The sequence below is a fragment of the Hippichthys cyanospilos genome, chromosome 17 (genome assembly GCF_059441005.1).
Source record: "Hippichthys cyanospilos isolate Australia breed blue-spotted pipefish chromosome 17, RoL_Hcya_1.0, whole genome shotgun sequence".
Classification (NCBI taxonomy): Eukaryota; Metazoa; Chordata; class Actinopteri; order Syngnathiformes; family Syngnathidae; genus Hippichthys; species Hippichthys cyanospilos.
In genome coordinates, this window is record NC_142385.1 from 12,670,815 (window position 1) to 12,684,863 (window position 14,049).

Sequence of the window (14,049 nt, forward strand, 5' to 3'; positions counted from 1 at the left end):
AGCGCCAGATGCTCATGTTGATTTCACTCTCTGCTTCAATATGGAAGTTAGAAGAAAGACTTAGAATGAGTCCAAAATATGATGCAATATCCTGTAAAAGGTCATCTCTACCCTTTGTCCTCATCAGGGTCATGGGTAGCAGACGTTTATCCCCGATCATCTTTGGAGGTGTATTATTCTTCAATCATCCCGTTTAAAGCCTTCACTGACCGTTGTTTTCCCTCCATATTTTTTGACACGCATCTCCAGCTACACAATTCGTCTGATTCACATTATTACAATTTGAACGAATTCTTAAAATGCATGTCACGGTAGCTATTATTTTTCTCAATCCAAATATTTATGGTTTTTCCAAAATGTAACCGTTTTCATCACAAAAAATATATATATATATTCATCCTCAATGTGGTGGAGTTTCTCTCAAAACCTTTTGCAGTATTTTAGCAATTTTTGGGTCATTTTCTTCCACATTTTTCTTGCAGTAGATTAGCGAAGGGATGGCACACTCCTGGTTGTCTGCCAATTTGAACTTTGGCTTATTGTCACCATCTGGGTGAAATTTCAGCTCCCTAGTGTCTTCTTTCAATGCTTTCCTACTTGATGTGAAATTCCTTTGGTGTAAAGATGAAATGATTGGACAAAATACTGCACAAGGGTTAAGAAAGAGCTATAGCACCGTATTTTCCGGACTACAAACCGCACCGAGGTGTAAGCCGCAGCGCCAAAAATTGAGCAAAAAAAATAATAAATTGTCATGGATGAGCCGCACCGGACTATAAGCTGCAGGTCATAACATCAGATATTTACGCATAAAGAATGGTATATGGAAGTATTTTTTAAATGTATTTGTTTATTTTTTATACTTTTTTAATCGTCTGCTTAGCACCAAAATATTCATAAAAGCGGATGGATATATATTTTCAACAATAAAACCATCTATACAATCAAACATACATACAATCTCAAATCACATATATCAAAGTTAAAGGTCACAAACATTTGTACAAGATCTTATACAATTTATATATAATTTTTGTATTTTTATTACTGTTTTTAAAACTCTTTGAGCACAGCCCCATTGATTCATTTCAATTCTAGTTATTTTATTCTATTTTACTCTATTAATTCATAGTTATTCCATGAAATAAATAAATAAATACAAAATAATAAAAATAAAATACAAAAAAATAAATACATTAATTAATTCAAAATAAAATTTTAATTTGAAAAATTTGCCATTTTTACCATTACAAGACCCACCCCAAAATTATATTTACTGTATTCCCAATATTATTTTCTATAAAACAGTTTGACATTTCCCCACTGGAAATTTGCCAACAGTTGTGAGCGACAAAAACTTCATCCAGGTCCCCACAAAAATACGTCTATTCATTCTCAATGACAATCTATCCCCAATCCAAAAAATAAAATGTTCAGCTCATTTAATTCATTTACAAAAACGAAAAAAATTCCCAATGACGCATTTGAATAATAATTCAATCATCCCATTTTTTTCAATATCATCAAAGTCTATCATATGAATTCCCTTTTACTCATCGTGTTTCAGTCAGTGTTTCACTTAGTCACTGCCTTAATGGACCAAACCGTATGTTTTTTTTTTTTGTTTGTTTTTTTTAATTCCTCAATGACTTGTCATATCACCTCCACAAGTCGCTTTTCGTGCAGCGGGATACTTTGCCTGTCAGTGCTCACGTCACTCGCACACAATTTTGCACGCTGAAAGTTTTCCCAAAGGACCTGCGCTTTTTAAAAAAAATGATTCTTTTCGTCTTTCTTCACACAAAAGAACGCAATGAAAGTTACGTTTCGGGCCCCGGTTCTTCTGGCCTGGATCTTTGTTTTCATTGGCTGCCTCCCATTGAAGTCTATTGAAACAGGCCTTTTTTCATGTCTAAAAATTGACTTTTTTTGAGTCTTTAACAGAATGCTTGCAATAGGTGGAGATTGAAGATGATACTCAGACAGGGAATAGCAAAGTTTTTTTGTTTTTTTTTCTGCACAGCACACTTTCCGCGAAATTCAAATGAACAATTGTGGTATTTATTGATAAATTTACCAGTGTGCCGAAGACAATCGCAGAGGTGATGACAGTTGTGAATTACTTTCAATCTCCGAGGTGATGAGGCGACCTGAGCTCCAAAATGACTTACAGTAAACATATTCAGAATGAAAATATTCAGACAAATAACTTTTATTGGTCAAAAACGGTTTGGAATCCATATGCTGATTACCGAGCAGGAAAAGTGTGAGAGTAAATAGTGAAATGATGCTCGTTTTTATGATGCCCCACAATTTCAGGTCTTTATTTAAGCATATCTCTGAGAGGTACCGCATGAAACCTCATGAGACCTCATGAAACATGTAATATTTTTTGAACAATGTTTACCTTCCTTTTTCTATAATCGGATTGCTATTTGGCCTCCTTTATGCTTTTTCAACAAACACAAGCAATTAATAAGAATCAATATATATTGTATTGGTATTATAAATTATCCTCATATTAAAATAATGGCAAATGAACTCTGCATTAAAATGAGTTTTGTTCTTTTTAAAGTTGTTCCCGTTTTGGGAAGTACTTGAAATTTTAACAGGGTTTTTTCAGGTCTCAATAAATCTAATTTCAGGCCTTTAATCCCATGACACGAACGGTATATTTTTCTTTACAAATTAACAGCAAATCAATTGGAACCTGAATCTAATTATTGCTAAATTGTTTAAATGTTTAAATTGTTGTATATAGCTACAGTGTATCTATGTATGTTATGTATATATGTATGTATGTACATGTGTATGGATGGATGTATACATATATACGTATATCTGTAGATATAAATGCATATGTATATATAAATATATGTATCTATGTGCAAATTTATGTATATTTATATATATATGTATATATATGTGTATATTTATATATATGTGTATATTTATTTGCATACAATATATGTATGTATACACATATATACGTATATCTGTATATATAAACATATGTGTACATATATATATATATATATATATATATATATATATATATATATATATATATATATATATATATATATATATATATATATATATATATATATATATATATATATATATATTCAAACACAGTTTAAAAGCATAGGATATGACTAGGTACTCAATAAAACTGTTCCAGTTGGTAAATGTGTTCATAGACCATGTCCATGTGGACTAATGGCAAACAAAATGAGGCCTCAGGAATGTTTGCTTTTTTTGATTGCTTCCTTACACTATACTTGTGTCATATCCCCTTTCATTGTTGTCGAAAATCCTGCAGTTGCCGTATACCGAAAAACTCGAGCTCATTTCAAGTTCCGACTCAATTACTTCTGGAATAATAGTCCCTTGCCGCACACCACGCCGCCTTGTCTCAGGTTGCTGGAAAGGATCACATGACCCTCGGCTGAACCCCCCGCCATCAGATCCTCCAGATGTACTGCGACGTGATTGTAAAACGTCAAGTTAAACCGCGGTGAACCCAAAGGGCCCGTCGGCCCACTTTGCCCCTCAAGGCCTTCGTAAAACGTCACAGATCGAGTCCCAGAGCGCAGCCCCGCTCTTTTCCTTCACACTTCCTGTCATTCTCCGTGTTTTCTGCGCGTCAAACCTTCAGTTAGCCCGCCGCCTTCTCGCCAAAGCCCTCACTGCGAGAAATTCAATATGTTGAGTTTCAAGAGACAAGAGACTCGCAATTAACTTTATGACACAAGATAACATTTTGTCCACTTCCTTCGTTACTGTGACTGGAGGTAAGAATTGACGGTAAATTAAAGACATGCTGCCCGAGTGGCGTTAAAAAATAATTCCAAAACACGATACGCTGCTAAATGAGAACCTCTTGCGATGAATAAATCAAAATTGAATTGGTTAAGGCGCTGGTGGTTTTTAGTTAAAAGTCTTCAATCTGTTGCGTATGATGGCATTTATGCAACGTCCCGTAACATTGAGGATTAAATAAATTTCATTTCCCTTTGTGACGCCAAACGAAACCAGATGAGTTGATTAAAGCGTAAAACGCTCCTCACCAGATACCACTAAAGTCTTTATATCAAAACCCCTTTGATGCTTTTACAACGTTCCCTTATTTCTTTGGTATTATTAAAACACCAATATATGTAAGTACTACATTGAAAAAACACTTCGTGTAATCTTAGCATTAGCATCTGTGCTAAGTTTAAATGGAGTCAATGATGCCTTCAAAACATGTTGTGTAACATTAAAAAAATACAATTTAAGGACACTAAGTAAAATATGGATTGTTTTGTAATGTTTTAATGAAATTCTTACAACTATTTTGTGGGTGGAATACGAATTAAGCAGCAGAATTTATTTGTTTTTGCCACTTGCTTTTGAATGAAAATGACATCACAGTCGATCAGAGTTCAGGTAATGACCAAAAATCGGTTTTCGGTAAAAAGGTGAAACGCAATCGGTTGTTACCCAAGCCCTGAAAAGATATGATGTCATTTTTAGTTGACAGCAAGTGACAAAATAGCCGCACCTTGAGATGAATAAAACCGAGAAGATTTTTCCCCTTGCAGTATTTTCCGCGCTATAAGGCACACCTAAAAGCCTTTTTTTTTTTTAAAAAAAAAGCAGATGGTGCGCCTTATAATCAGGTGTGCCTTATATATGGATCAATATTGCTAAAGTATTATTGTTAGTTATTATTGTTATTACTTTAAGTATTATGCTATTGTGATTGAAAACGTTTGAAAATATGTCATTAATTGAGGGTGCGCCTTATAATGCGGTGCGCCTTATTTATGGAAAAAGTTTGAAAATATGTCATTATTTGAGGGTGCGCCTTATAATCCGGTGCACTTTATACATGGAAAAGGTTTTAAAATATGTCATCAGTTGAGGGTGCGCCTTATAATCCGGTGCGCCTTATAGTGCGGAAAATGCGGTAATTCAAATTCCACAAATGCAAATTGGAAAGAGATTTCTAGACTTGTGGTGGCGGATCAAATACTACTTTTTACTTTTACTGTTTACGTTTTTTTGGGGGGGGGCTTTGCAAAATATAATTGAGAAGCACTGCCTTAGACACACATACAGTGCGGACTCAAGTTCCTCCAGATGTGGCGTTCGGGGTTCATCCTGGATGTCTGGTGAAGAAGTGCGTCTGGGTCATTTCCACGCGGATGTTGCTTTTCCTCAAGATCGGGTTCTGCTGCTCACATCTTCTCAAATCATTCACTTGCTTCGCGTGGCTTTATTTTATCAACCCTCCAAGCGCAGACATCAAAAAGAGATCTTTCGAGGAGATTGCCACGGAAAGATCTCGGTGAAGTTAGCGATTTTTTTTTTTTCGAAAATTATGCACTTTCCCATTCGGTTGTAAACTCCTGAGGGGACTCTTCAACTCTTCACCTTAAACCGTGTCGCTCATGTGGCTCGCTTTGGTTCCGTTTGATGCAGCGCACACTTTATCTGGCGCTTCCTGGCCAAGTCGCTTGGCTCCATCTGGACTCGGGGCGGATAAGATCTGTGAAAGGCAGCCAAGCGCTACAACGACGGGCCACGAAAGCTAAACAATGACCTGAAAGAAGTGGCAGCTCGGTTTCTCACTTCAGGTGACATGAGTAAGCGAAGCCCACGCTAATGTGACAGCACTTATTGTCATAACACTTATGATTTGAATGGAACGATAATTGAGAGCTGAAAAAAAAAACCCTCTAATGAGAAACACATTTGAGGAAATTACAGTCATATGAGAAACAAAAATGACATTTTCCAAGCGGCCAGGCTTGAAAATAACGTTTTGGTTTTTTTGGGGCGTACATAGAAATCTAGGAACCGATACCCTACTTCGCGGGTTTCAGACTTCGCGGGGGGGTTGACACCCCCCATTAACCGCGAAGTAGGGGGGGATCACTGTATTGATGTTTCATTCATAATTCACAAACATGGGAAGTATTTGAATATCTTGTTTGGACTAAAGGGACAGAATGAAAATGTTATTGTACAGAAAAATGTTGACTTTCCTTTAAGCAAATTACAAACAACTAGCATGGACTCAACTCATGTCTGATTGCAGTTGACTGAGTTATTTTTACTGCTTTATGTGCTTCGGCTGCTCTGTTTTACATCTGCGAGCGTGTTCGAACGAAGACGCCAAAAGGACTGAGAGGACATTCATCAGTTCTTTTGGAGTTGGGCTGCTTTTTGACTGACAGCAGCCAAAAACTCCGCAAGCAGCCTGCTTTATTTCATCATGAAACTTTTAACGCGTGGAAAAATAACGAGACACGGCCCCAGAAAGAAAGGAAAAAAAAAAAACCCAGGGACCCCCTGAGACAAAAGACGTCTGTTGGTTAAAAAAAGGAAAAAAAATCAAGGTTAATTAGCACCTTGGCATAGCCTCCGCTTAAGTGATTTTCTGGTCAAGAAAAGAATGAGTCAGGGTTTCATTGTTCACATTTTTATGTTAGGCTTTAGCTTCTAAAGTTTGGATTGAAAATCCGTCAGCTCCCCGACGGCGCGTCTAACCGCTTTGTGACCAAGCGCGATGAAAAATACACGGAGCAAACGCCGTTTATAGTTTTCCTCAGATTGAAGCCACAAAATTAGGAGTCCGAATTCAAAGCAGTAAAAAGGTGACACACGTTCTGCCGTTCACGTGAGTGCCATCCATCTCCATTTACAGGAAGTCTGCATTCGCATAGGGGACTACGCTGGTCTGGACTTGATTGGGAGGCGAGCAGCGAGGCGGCCAATTTGTCATCATTTGGGTGACAAGTGGTCCGAGTGACGCACTCCCTCTCTGACCTCTCCGTGGGCTTTGAACTGACAACACAGCAGTACATGTCACGGGGTGTTTGTAGGTTAAAAAGCAGAGAAATGACGAGGGAAACTCTGGAGGTTAAGAGAAAAAAAAATGCCTGGTTTTAGTGGGAAATCTCAGTACATGCTCATTACTATCGATCTATGTATGAAGAAAACTTTGCCGAAGAAAAGAAACAAACCAAAAGCTCAATTATCCTTATAAGGGAGACAAGCACTTAACAAAAAACACTAAACCCGCACCGCAATGCCTAGCATGCGTGCATCAACCTACATTGCACAATGGTGAAATTTGTTGCCCTAAAAGCAGATGAGGAGACATACATATCATGGTGTTTTGAATGCTTTACACATTCTTTGAATCATTCTTTTCACAACAATTTACAGAAACAGTTGTATAACTCAAAATACACACTTGAAAATGGGATCTGTCACATTCACTACAAGTAAAAATCAAAGAGTTTCTTAATTTATTCGATAATGCTTTTTAATGGCGAATTTTAAAACTTCTATCTTGCATTTCCTAGCCAAGAGCCAATCAATGTTCCCGTTGGTAACTTGAATGCTCAAGTATGTGCAAGTGATTTATTCATTCAAACCATATTGAAAAAGCCAAAATAACATATGTAATTCTAAACATTGATTTTTTTTTTTTTTTTTACTCTAGGCCTGCACAATGAATGTGTTGAGCAAGATTGTGTGCAATTTTCTCTTACATGAGATGCATTCTGTTCACAGAGCCGTGACCGATTAATTGAAAAGTAAAGCTCATCAATGGCAGTACAACAGTGAATGAAAGTAATTTCCTCATTCGGAACTGTAACAACGAATGTGACCTTTATTATTTTTGGGGTGCCTAGGTAAAAATGCAGCATAACCCAGCAAATTTCGCGAGCTCCCTGCAAAGTAAGCCTGCGTTTACAATACTTGAGGAAATGCGTGTGTCAAGACACGGAGACAGCTCCTTTACCACCCAGTTTGGCTACTGTAACAAGCCAAACACTGCTTTCTTTGTTAGCGGACAGAAACGCTCTCCCTGTGCGATCGCGGCAGGACGCAGGCCTTGTAGCAAACATACGCTCACTTTGCACAGCGGCCAAAGGAGTCTCCGTCTTATGAATGTTTAATGAGAGAGCACAGGGGCCAGTCATTTTCCCACACGCACAACCTTAATGAGGACCGTCTCACATGCGGACCTGTAACTGAAGCCAGGAATGGTGGGAATGAAGGGAAGATGTGTCGGAATGTTTGTGTAAGTGCGAATCAAACGCTGCTTTACTAAGATGTCGTGTATCTGCATGTATAATTATGCAGGTGCCTCCTTAAGAAATCCTCGGATCCCTTTAATTAGCCATGACTTGCCTTGCGGCTAGCAAACAATTTACTGTACATAATAAGCTACATCCCGGGAAAACTCCGGGACTCGGTCTTCTCCTTTTTTAAGCGTTGTTACAAGGCAGTTTTCAAAGGGTTCAATCGAAATCCCGCCGTGCGCTACGCTAGTCCAGATTAGCGAGGCTAGCTTTCCACGGTATCAGGGTTGTGTACCCTAATGGACAAGGCATTTGGCTTCCTAAGCCAAGGATCGTGGGTTCAAGTCCCATCTGCGGTGTACTGTCATATTTTCGCCATGTGATAACAAATCTGCTAATACCGCGAGATAGCTAGCATTCTGCTAATTTAACCTTATCCTAATACCACGAGATTGCTAGCATTCTGCTAATTTAACCTTAACCTAATACCGCGAGATAGCTAGCATTCTGCTAATTTAACCTTATCCTAATACCGCGAGATAGCTAGCATTCTGCTAATTTAACCTTAACCTAATACCGCGAGATAGCTAGCATTCTGCTAATTTAACCTTATCCTAATACCGCGAGATAGCTAGCATTCTGCTAATTTAACCTTAACCGAGCCGTCTGCTGCTGATTTATCATCGTAGTTTCATTTCTCCCAAGTTAAAATATACAAAACATGTGAGACGTGTACTCACTTGTGTGAAGAGCCGTACAGCGAGTTACCGTTATTAAAGATATTAACAAAATTGTCTGGGGTGGAATACCTGGAGGAGACTAGCATGAATAGTGAGAGTGCAAATGATGTATGGGTAAGATATGACATTCAGGACCAGCGGTAAACCCCCGGCGGTTGTAAATTGTCTGGAGGTGTCTATGTGATAAAAGACTTGTGGAGTTAATGCGGGGGCTGGGACCCTGCAGTCTGTGGGCCATATATGGAACGTGAAAACATTCAAGGAGACCCACAATGCAATTCTGAAAAAACTTCGAAGAAGAACATCTTACCCAAACTACAGAAGACCGTTTTTTGACTATTGCGCCATCATTTTTCTATTATTTTTATATGCGGATCCTGCTATTTATCTCAAATAATTTCCATGTGCTTTGACCCATTTTGCACCTTAAAAAACTTGAATTTGATACACTTTTAAAAAATAGGGCATTTTATCTAATGTCACAGTTGATTGGTTGGCAACATCCGATTCAGCAAACGAATGAACGGATCGGTTTAAAGTTTGTCATCCGACTGACTGACAGATACAGCAATCAAATAATGCTCGAAATAAATAACCCTCTGGGATTACTATTTAAAGAAGCAACCCCAACCCTGAAAAATTGTGTCGTTTTGTAGAGTATTAATTCGACCTAGCCAAATGACTGACCTACCAACCAACCAAGCCTAACGACCGACCAAACGATGGACCGACAATGACCGACCAACCAAATGACCGACCTACCAAACAGAAAGCCAAACGACGGACCGACCAAACACACAAACAAACCAGCATAACCAACACAACCAATCAAATCAAGTAAACAAGCAAACAACAAACTGACTGACCAATCAACTACCATACCACCAAAAAGCCCCAACCATCCAACAAATCAACCAACTAACCTCCAGAGAAGGGAAATCCGGGTCCAGAAACTAAAAACCCCCACAGCCACAAACTGTTAAAGGAAAGCACTCTTTCAGGCAACCAATGGGTTTGCAGTCTTTCTCTAATTGGAAATGCAAGATAGAAGTATTTTTTAAAATTCCCTTAATAAAGACGTTTTTCTTTTTTTATATAGTAAATTCAATCTCAGCAATACTTTGTTTTACTTATAGTGTATGTGACAGATTAAATTGAGAGAAATGTGAATAAAACCGTCTTCTATAGTTGTAGGGCAGGCCCCTGGATGCACGTATAAACAAGCAAGCGAGCGACCAACCAATCACGTAACCGAGTCTCCTAGCTTCCATCTCACGTCCATTGTGCTCGGTTGCCATAAAATACCCATTAATTGTTCTCCAAAACATCCACGCGCTTAATCCAAGCCTATTCGTTAACACGGCGCTACCCGGGTTCCAAGTATGAGCTCATCTGACGCTCGCAGGGAGAACCATCACGCGCGAAAAGTTACGGCGGTCAAGTGCGTGATGATGTGCCGTGTCCTCTGGGAGCATTCACGAAGAGCAGATTCAGAGGTAATCTACGTTCTCACCTCTTAAAACAACCTTTTAAAAACACAAAGAGAAGCAGCGGTGATAGATGGGAGTGGGAAAATCCCTCCTTGACTGATCCTTCAAAGGAGAAAACCTGCAAAGCTCTTTAAGGCACATCCTTTCAGCGCGCAGACGTGAGGGACATGATTCAGATACCTTATTAAGATCTTGAGTCATAAAGCCACTGGAAGACATCGCGATCCACAGCCGTTGGGGCGCCACGGCCAATAGGCTGCAATGAAAACGCTTGATGCATAGCATACATCTGGGATACAGCTTTGGCGCTGGAGTCCAGTTCATGTCCTGCAGACATTTTCCTCAACGCTGGACTTAACAGAGATTAATAATGGGATACGGTAGAGTTTGACTTGGGCCAAAGAACTTTTGGCTGCACGGGTTTATAAAAAGTCATAAATCTACAATTTGGGGGATCGCATTTCAGGTGCTGAGACAGCAGTGCTGCCAATATTAGGAGACCATACAGGTAGATCCAAAAGACTGGAAAGTTCAAATCCAGCAGAGATGGAGAAGAATACATGTATTTTTTTGGTTGTTTTGTTTCTAATCTGCTTAGTTTGTCTTTAACAAGGTCATAAACTTTTCCAGCTGCTCATACGTTTCCAGACCAAGGTTATGGGTGCGCAATGCAGCGTTTTCAACTCATTCAATCCCGAAGACGGGTTTTTAAGTTTTTCAAGTCCAGACATTCAATCCCAAGGATTTATTTTCCGTAAATCTTGTACTATAAGCCGCTATTTTTTTCTCGTGTTTTGAATTCTGCGCCTCATAGCCCAATGCGTCTTATCTGCGTTTTTTTTTTTTTTTTTTTACTAGCCAATCTTCTGGAAAACAAAGGAATGCAGAAAAAGATGTTGTCAAAGTATTGAGTTTGAGTTTGAACTGTTATTTTACTCGCCACTAGAGCACTCCCTAATAGTAAACACAAGCAGGCATGTTATTGTTGTGTTGGTGCAGTTATCTGGCAATCCGAGTGTGTCGGTGATTTTTTGAAAACATTTTGGTGCTGCTCTTATTTCTTATGTTCAATCTGTGCTGAAGGCATGATGTTGCCGTAACCAAGCATGTTGAAAAAAATTTTTTTAAATAAAAACAAAACATTATTTAACTCGTATGTACCATCTTTCTGCGTACTGTATATGTTTTTTAAAATTCCATATACCATGTTTTTCTGCGTAAACATGTTACAACCTGCTGCACATATATACCGTATTTTTCATACGATAAGCCACAGGCGTCGAACTCCAGTCCTCGAGGGCCGGTATCCTACATGTTTTCAAACCCTTTCCCTCAAAAAACCCCTGATTGCAATGATTGGGATCATTCATGAGCTAATCATTTGAATCAGGCGTGTTGGGGAAAGAAAACCGGGAAACATGCAGGATGCCGGCCCTCGTGGACTGGAGTTTGACACCTATACTATAAGCCAATAGCCAGTGTATAAGCCGCACCCAGCAAAGTTTTTGCAAAAAAAAAAAAAATTGTCACAGATAAATTGTCACAGCGGCTGTGTCGACATATAAACACATTGCACATATTGTGTATTATAATATTATATATTATGTATACAATCATACATATATACATGATGAACACTGCACATTAGCTGCACTAACTATAAACTGCAGGGCTCAAATCATGAGAAAAAAATGATGGCTTATAGTCAGAATGAGTGTCTAAAAACGGATGGTATTAAATCTGATCTCCTCACTGACCTCTGTGGCTCTTGTTCCTGTCTTTCCTGACACCGGGTGGGCGTGGCCAGCAGATAAGGAAGTAAGGCCGGTATCGTCGCTCTTGCTAGCAGCACTACACTATAAACTGCAGGGCTCAAATCATGAGAAAAAAATATGTCTAACAATCAGAATGAGTGTCTAAAAACGGATGGTATTAAATCTGATCTCCTCATTGACCTCTGTGGCTCTTGTTCCTCTCTTTCCTGACACCGGGTGGGCGTGGCCAGCAGATAAGGAAGTAAGGCCGGTATCGTCGCTCTTGCTCGCAACGGGGGCCGTTTTAAGCAGATTCTATGGACTTGGCTGTGTCATAAAGCTTTCCTTCATGAGCGGACAAACCCCGTGTCCGACTGTCACTACGATGCCTGTTGCCCGGCTGGGTCCAACACGGCCTGCAGGAATGTAAGTGTTTAATCAGAGGACAAATGTCATATTTTAAGCAGTTTGTTTTCCTTGTGTCCAGATGAATTTGAGCCCGAGTTACATTCGTTTACTTTGCGGTTTTTGCTGCGTTAATGCTTGCGACAGGCAGCCGAATACGAGATTGTTTGTGCCGGTCTCCCGTGTACATGCGAGAGACTGATAATTGTATACGCCTCGTTTTTTGAGTTTACACGCATTTGTGTATGTTGGGCTTTTGACCACCCATGATGCTTTTAGGGCCTCCGAGTAACACGGCTTGAATCAACAGCGACACAAAACACATCTGAACCCCGCTGACTTCTTCTATATGGAGCCATTTAAGAGCGCTTCCCTCAAATACAAACAGCGCGTATATGCCCCATTCGGCGCACACTAGAAACTATTGTGCACGTCTGCCTACTTGCATCCATCTTGTTTTGACATGTCAATCCGGGCGATGATGACAGCTTTACTTTATGCTTGGATGAGCATCTAAAATATAATCAATCCATGTCTATGGACAAATATAAACGGTTTTTGGAATGGTCGCCCCTTTGTGAGGTTTGAAATGAGTTTGTAGTATTGACAAAAACAAAAAAAAAATAACTGCCAAAAAATTTTGGTTAAAAAAATACACTTGAAAACAGCTGAGTCAAAAAAAAACGCAAATTGGGTCAAAATACAACTTTTTGGATTAGATGAACAAAATAAGAAGTTGTATTCATCTTTCTAAGCTGCTTTGGGTTATTTTGACTCAACTGATTTTAGCGTATAAAAAAAATGGTTAAAAGTACACTTGAAAACAGCTGGGTCAAAAACAACCCAAATTTGGTCAAAATGGATTGACACAACTTTTTGGTTAACATAAATAAATTAAAAGGTTGCTTTGGTCCCCTTTGGACCTGGTTTGGGTTATATTTTTACTCAACTATTTTTAGAGTATAAAAGAAATGACACAACATTTTGGATAACATGAATAAATTAAAAGAAATTGTATTGTTCTCCTTATCTGATTTGGGTTATTTATACTCTACTGTTTATAGAATGTAAAAAATGGGTAAAAAAAAAAAACATCAATAGACAACACTGGGTCAAAAATACGTGGACTGATACACCTTTTTGGATAAGATGAACAATTTTTAAAAAAGGATTGGTTTCTTTATTACCTGCTTTGGGTTATTTTTACTCAAGTCTTTTTAGAGTGTAAAACATAGGTAAAAAAATACACTTGAAAACAGCTGGGTCAAAAATAACCCAAATTGGGTCAAAATAAATTGACACAATTTTTTGGATGAGATGAATATATTCACCCTGGGTTAGGGTTAGGGTTAGGGTAACCCTTAACCCTAACCCTTATCACAAGTCACATTTGTCTCTTTCTTACCTGATTTGGATGATTATATACTCAACTGTTTTCAAAGTATAGAAAAATGAGCAAAAAACAGCTGGGTCAAAAACAACCCAAATTGGGTCAAAAAATACTGTACACAACAAATTATAAGGCACACTGTAATCTTTTGAAAAAATTGAAGGCTGGGTCAAAAACAAC